Source organism: Arachis ipaensis, chromosome B10, assembly GCF_000816755.2.
Source record: "Arachis ipaensis cultivar K30076 chromosome B10, Araip1.1, whole genome shotgun sequence".
NCBI lineage: Eukaryota > Viridiplantae > Streptophyta > Magnoliopsida > Fabales > Fabaceae > Arachis > Arachis ipaensis.
The window spans coordinates 34,495,348-34,503,031 of NC_029794.2; the positions used below are offsets into that span (position 1 = coordinate 34,495,348).

Consider the following 7,684-nt stretch of genomic DNA (forward strand, 5'->3'; position numbering starts at 1 on the left):
AATGATGTGGGATTAGACATTAATTATACTAAGGCGTGGATTGAATTACTGCTTTTAATAACTATAGAATTCTATTTTTTAATTTAGCCAATAATGAACTCTATATTTTCAAGCGGCCAGACGAGACCATTACAATGGCAATTTTTAACATTATTTATGTTGGTCTCTAATGTAAAAATACTTTGATATTAATATCACGGGCTCCTTTCCGTACAGATCAAGTTTGTAAAGATGTATAGAAAAATCTTGTTCTTGTGGCAGTGTCTTACATGTTCCTTGTCCCACTTTCAGGGTGCAGCATCGTAGGCATCAGGCTTTGTGAGGGAGTAGTGAGCTTTAGTTGTGTGACGGAGTTAACTATGACATGGATTTAATGGGTCAATCTATGGTAAAGATTTAAATTATACAGATTTATAGATTTTGTGTCTAAATGAGTATGAGATTGACACGTTATTCTGTTGTTGCAGGACTTGTCTCCCGGTTGATGGTAACAGTGGCTGAGCTATAAGTCAAGATTTTTTGGTTGCAGTATTTGTTGATAGACTTTTTGAGGTGGGCTTTGCCAACAAAAAATTAGGTATCCAAAGAAGATGGTTTTTTTTTTCTTTGTGAATGGGAGGGAAAAAAGAGAAACGCATGCCCTAATGCATCCATGGAAGGCGAAACATTGAGGAAGATGTTATTCCTAAAAGCGAAGCCCTAAGGTCGAGGGATAGGGATACAGCCGCTGAAGGTCTTAGGGTGGTGGAGGTCCAAGCCTGGAAACAGGCTACAATTGATGTTGCGGGTTCGTGGCGTATCCCGCGTTGACTGCGTCTGGCCGTAGATGCTTCCGCTGCCGGCGTGATCGGAAGTTGTTGCTGTTGGCGTTCAGTCGTTGTTGGATACTACAAGAGACACGCCGAATAGCAGTGGTTTTTTTAGGGATTTACGACGGCTTTTAACCGCCACAAAATAGTATACCAGCTTTTCCACAAACGTTGCAAGTTAGGGGGTGGAAATTTGATTTTGTGGCGGTTATAACGAACCGCTGGTACAACCGCAGCAAAATCAGATAATTGATTTTGCGGCAGTTGTAGAACCGCCGCTATTTTGGTCAGTGGATTTAAGAAAGATTTGCGGCGGTTTTGAAACTGCCGCAAATTTATGTGAGTCTCTTTTTAACATTAGCTGACCTTCAGAGGCATTTCCACCTACATCTAGAAAATTGGTAGGAGTACCCCCATGCAATTTAATTATATTCATTGTGGCCATTGCTAACCCTGCACCATTCACCATGCAACCAATTTCTCCATCTAACCAAATATAATTTAAATCTGCCTTTGCAGCGACCACTTGTTGAAAGAAGAAAGACACATAATACATATAAGTGATGAGAAATAAACTACATAAAAAGGACTTGACAAAAGGATTGATATGTTCAAGATAATAAATTGTCATTAATGTACATATTCTTTTTAAAATAATATATTGAAAACAAATATAAGACATTCCATGTGCTTACTCCGAAAGAGTGCAGTCAGTTTTGCGAAAAATATTATACAAATTCTTCACTTGTTCAATAAATTTATTTCTATCAGCTCCTTTGGGAGCCAAGCCATCAACCACCTTTGTAGCATCTTCATCAATAATTCCTTTAAAAACATCAATTGGTACCTACTAGAAAAAAGGAGCCCATCGGGCTATCATGCAAAGAAAATATACTAGCAGCGCAAAAAATTTTAGTAATAATGAGAAATGTCAAGAATAAGACCTTTATAATCATGCTTGGAAATTTCTCTGCAAGGTCTTCAATACTGGTTCCTCCCTTACTACATGCAATGACAAGCTGTAAAACTAATAAAAGGAAAAAGAATTGAAATTCAGTTACATAAATACCATAAAGAAGTTGCAAGGGTTTAACGCTTTGCAAATAACGCAAATTAAATTTACACAAACGGTACAGAATACTTACAGGACTAGCAGACTTACGATCCAGGATTATAGAAAAAAGTACATCTCATTCACAAGTGCTAGTTTTTTACACAAATAAATCTGTAGAAAACAGACAATTAGAAATATCAAAAAATCAATCTATCGAGCAGGACTGTGTATCCATTTCATATATGATTGTGCATAAAAAAATTTGAACATCATTTCCAAACAAAACAACAACTCTCATTGGGTATATTGTGCTCATCAAATTATGTAATTGGTGGTGGGATATATATATATATATATATTGCAATGTCCAACAAATGTATAGAATCAACTAGAAGTATATACGTAGATGATAAGAACAAATTTCTAGGCACCAAATAGCACATATGAATACAAGCAAGTCCAGGTGACCAATCCAACCATAGAAAACACTACCAGATCATATGCTAAAAAGGCAACATGAACATTTTATTCATCCTACAAACATACAGTATAAGAAACTATGTGTTCTAACCATGCAACTTTGGCTAAAAAAATATTTAAAAAAATTAGACACCACAAGTATTAATTATCTGAAAAGGCTAGTGCCACTGTATTACATCTATAAATATCATTGTCAAAAGATGAAAATTGCTAGCATATACATGCATACTGAAAATGAAGACATTTGCACAAATAAAAATTGTAGATAATGATCAAATAAATCCTTTTCGTTTAATATTGAAAGGAAAAAATGCAGACAATTTATGAAACTAAACATTAACATTTAGTTTTCAATTTATGTGAAAGCATCAAGGTTATCACAACTCATATCCTTCCTATCTTTCTTCCTTTTTATTTGTTGGATAAAACAAGAATATCTATAAGCAACCACAAGAAGTAATTATAAAGCATCGCTATCGAAAATCTCAACATATTAGAGAGTGAAATTCCTATATAGAAAAAATATTTGATAACTATATCAAATTACCTCGCTTTCATTAGGAAAGACATCCTTGATAGCCTTCCTTGCTTCTTCAACAGAGGAAACAACTATGCCTCTCAAAACACTCACTACGTACTTGCTCATCAACTCTGCACCCTATTTTCAATCAACAATAAACAACTTAAGAACATAAGCCACAATGGGCTCTCCATGTCACAATTCACAAACATATAGAAGACAGAAGAAAAAAAAATTATATACAAACTTAATGTTTTGATTCCAACAGACCAACCCAAAAACACAATAGTGGTACCTTCAAATCCTTTAACTCTATACAGTAACAATTATCCTGAATTAATAGAAGATATAGACAAAATTTAAATCAAACTAACCTAAAAGCATAAGTTGAACTAACAAGATATAGAAAATTTTGATGAAAATAGGAAACAAATTTAGATGGAAGAACGAACTAGGGGAGAGGTCGCGATAGCTCAAATCGTGCACGATAGAGGAGGGAGTAAGGGGTGGAGGAGAGGGGAACAGTCGAGGACGGTGAGAGGAGGATGTCTGAGGAACTACGCGACTCAAAGATGGCACAGACGCGTGGAGCAGAGAACAGGGGTGGGTTTCGCACACCGTGGAATAGGGATTAGGGGTTTCACGCACTGTAGAGTAGAGGAGAACGGTCAACGGCGGTAAGAGGAGGATGGGTCGGCAGCCACGTGACTCCAGGGTGACACAGCGGTATACGGTGGAGCAGAGAACAGGGGTTCGCGTGCTTCCACTCTCCTTTCGCAGGTTCCTGTTTTTCTTGATTTTGGGTAATCTGATCTGATTAGGTAACACAACCACCAAGTATATGATAAAGAGTTGGGGTTAGTGGCGGTGCTTCATGGATTCGACGCTAATCTATCCGATTCTGCGTCACATTGAAGAGATTGGAAGCCAATTGCAGCTATCTTAGCAAATTGCAGCTGATGGAAAAACCGCAGGCAATTTATCACTGCTATCTTTCGTGTTTCCTGTAGTGGGAGGTATGAAATCGGTTGTTTTTGCTCTGTTGGATTATACTGTATTCACAAGCTTCTCTTATTAGACACACGCAAGCACAGTTTCTCACACTATACAATTTCTGTCACTTGTCTTTGGGCTCTATGTCACTCAACCACAGGGTCTATTTTCTCTGGTTCAACCTTGCAGCATTAGCCGTCTTATCCATGTTTTCCGGTGAGTAGTGAAGTTTTTATCATGTGCTCGCCAATTATTTCATTTGGAAGTTTGAAACTCTTATGTGATTGGGAGAGAAAATGAATCATATAGATTTGAGTGGTAATTCAATTTTGTAGGCATATTTTATTTTCTGGCTTTTTTGAAAAAATTATTTAAGGAAAAATGTAGGAGGTAATGGCTATAAGCATGTGGGGGTAAAAAAATGGTGCCTGTGTGAAAAAGTTTATTTTTTTTATGTAACTGATCATTGCCATTGGCCATTGCCCATTGGAACCATTTCTTTCTCTTGAAAGGTGCTGTTTGGAAATGAAAATGTTAGGAATGTTTCAATGCTTTCAACGAAGGTTGGAATTTTTTTTAGGTCAAATATTTCTTCTTATATTTTAGTAAACTTGGAAAAACAGGTGCAGGGTATTTTACCATTTGAAGATGCTTTGTGAGACTTGTTTTCATGTGAGTCATGCCTCAAATATGACATCAATGAACCTAGGCAGGGAATTTACTCATTGTTTATGATGAACAAGGAAGTCAACTCTTTCAGGCCTCGTATTCATCCTTTATTTAAATGCATACTATAAAACAATTAAAATTTTTATCTAATCAACACTTTATTGATAAAATTATGAAAAATGGCAAGACTTTGGTTCTTTTCTGGAACCCTTAGTTTTAAATTTTTTTGAAGGCAATAATGAATAAAATAGATATTGTAAGAGGAAATGCTTGATCTATCCTAAATCTGTAGACGTATAAATAAACCACTATTGTAGGAATATCTATCTTATCTCTTTTTGGAAGAAAACATTTCCTATACTAATACTGTGATAGAGTATGGCTGCCATTCGTTTCTATATTGGTTCTTATTATAATGTCAATTAAGTCAGTTATTGTTATTGTTCTTTACTATTTTGACCTTATGGAATTTTGCTGAATTGCTCAACTAAACCATTCATTCAGGAAGAGAAGGTAGAAAGAGAGCAAGTATTGAGGGAACATTCAGACATTGATGCTTATTCATGGTCGCTACACACTATTCCAAGATTGGATACTACTATATGTAAGTTTGTTGTTGTTGTTGTAACTTTCTTGATGAGTTCACTAGTTATTCAATGTGCGTTAAATATGGAGTTGCAGTTAACAACAGTGATTTGATATGTGTTTAATTATGTAAAAATTTGCTGGTTGTGACTCTGTATTCAAGTTGAGATTATTACAGCATCTTTCTCGGCTGGGACTAGTCATTGCATTAGGTCGATTTGCAAGTGGATGGATGATGACCATCTATTGTTGTTAAAGTATGGTTTAGCTATTTACATATGCTTAGGTTGTGATAACTTCTTAATCCATTGTACGATTTTCTTCACTTACATCCGCCTTGGTTGTAGCATGTTACCGACGAATATCTTCCAGGTGATTGAGGTCCTATGAGTTTGAAGATGGATTTGAGCTTTCAGTTCATTGGTGGAGAGGATGACTCAGATCGGCTAAGTGAAGAGGAGTATTTTGGTGTTTCTAGTTCGAGTGGGGACGATGACAACTCCTCATTTGGGAATGACTTTGAGGCAGGTGAAAAGGGTGACGACGTCCACAGGAATGGCATTTGCGCAGACCCGATGACATGTGAGGGTGATGCTTCAGGGTTTAGGTTCGCAGAGGATTTTCTGGATAAAGTGTTTAATACCGAGGAAGAGGCTTATGCAGCTTATAAACAATTGGCCCGGCTAAGGGTTTCGGTGTAAGGAAGGGTGACTTGGCTCGAATAAATGGTGTCTTGGTACCGCGAGACATTTTTTGTCACTGGCAAGGTACAAGGCATGAGAAACACTACAATCGTACAGAAAGAGTACGGGAGGAGAAATTGGAGAATCGCACGGGTTGTATGGCAAAGTTAAAAATTTACTTTGATGTGCAAGTCCAGGTTTGGAAAGTCAGGAGGATCAACGACAGCCATAACCACCCTCTTATTGCAACTATGTTTAGTCATCTTCTTCCTAGTCATCGGAATTTGAGTGAGAGTGATAAGGCTCAAGTTGATAGTCTGAAGAAGTTCGGTATTGCCACACCGAAGATTATGGCTTACATGGCCGGGCAGTAAGGAGGATATGGGATGCTTTGATTTACGAAAAGGAATCTATATAATTATGTTCACAGCCAAAGAATAGCTCAAATAAACGACGGAGACATGGCAGCAACGATAAGTTATTTGGAAGGCAAGGCTAATGCTGACATGATGACGGTCGCCAGATACACCAAAACAGTAGAGGATCGACTTGGTAGCCTCTTCTAGGCTGATGGGCAGATGATGGCAGATTATCAGTTGTTCGGTGACGTGCTTGCATTTGATACAACATACCGGTCCAACAAGTACAAGAAGCCTCTAGTAGTCTTCTCTTGATCAAATCACCACAAGCAAACGGTGATTTTTGGGTTTGCATTACTGGAGGACGAGAAGGTCCGTACATATAGGTAGGTTTTGTTGAATATTCTCGACGTCATAGATAACAAGAAGCCTTCTGTCGTGGTCATTGACGGGGATAAAGCCATGCGGGTAGCAACAGTGGATGTGGTGCCTTCAGCTAGGCATCACCTATGCGAGTGGCACTTGGAAAAAAATTGTGTCTTGCAAGTGAAAGAACCTGAATTTTGAAAGGTGTTCAAGAAGGCAGTTTACGCAAACTTCGATGTTACGGAGTTTAAGGAGTATTGAAGGACGGCCATGGAGAGTCTAGGATTAATTAACAATAGCTGGGTCAAAAGCACCTATGAATTAAGACATAGTTGGGCAACGAAATATCTATGGGGAACTTTTTGTGCCGGCTACAGGACAACTTCGAGATGTGAGGGGATAAATGCATTCATCAAAGGGTTCCTTAAATCGACAAACAGCCTTTTGGAATTGCTTCATAACTTGGATAGGGTGGTGAAGGATTACCGCAATAATGAGGTGACGGCCCAGTTTTATTCGTCGTATTACACGCCCGTACTAACGACAGGTCTTCATAAGACAGAGCTGTTTGCTTCAAAGATATACACCAGAAAAATCTTTAAGGAGGTTAGAAAACAAATCAAAGGGGTTAGGATTTTACTGTTTTTGGGGAAAGACAGCATAAGCACGACATCCGTCTACAAGTTCTCAAATATGGCAAACTGTCGTAAGGTCCGCAAGGTGCTATAGGATCTGAGTGAGCCTAAGATTGAATGTGATTGTCAAATGTGGAACAGTGAAGGTATTCGTTGCTGCCACATATTTTGCATGATGAAGTATGAGGGTTTGGACGAAATCCCACCAGGTTTGATACTGATGCGGTGGTGTAAATATGCCAAGGAATGGACGCCAACAGGGACAGAGGGGCACGACACTCGGTTACTAAGGTTTGGCGCGTTGTGTAGCGCAATGAGTGTTGTCGCAAAACTTGCTTCCGATGATGCGGATGACTTTGCAGTAGCCAGGGATGCAATAGCCTCTTTGGCACAAATTCTACATGGGCGAAGGGAGAATAGGGTAGACCGTGAGGCTAGAGTGAGGCAGCAGGACGTCATTGATAAGCGGATAATTTATACGCTTTTTGGCATTGTTTTTAGTATGTTTTTAGTATATTTTAATTATTTTTT

The 7,684-nt window shown here is 38.2% G+C and overlaps 1 pseudogene; it reads right to left on the minus strand.

The window, feature by feature from the left end:
• LOC107620517 lies at positions 1,051-4,064 on the minus strand (annotated as a pseudogene).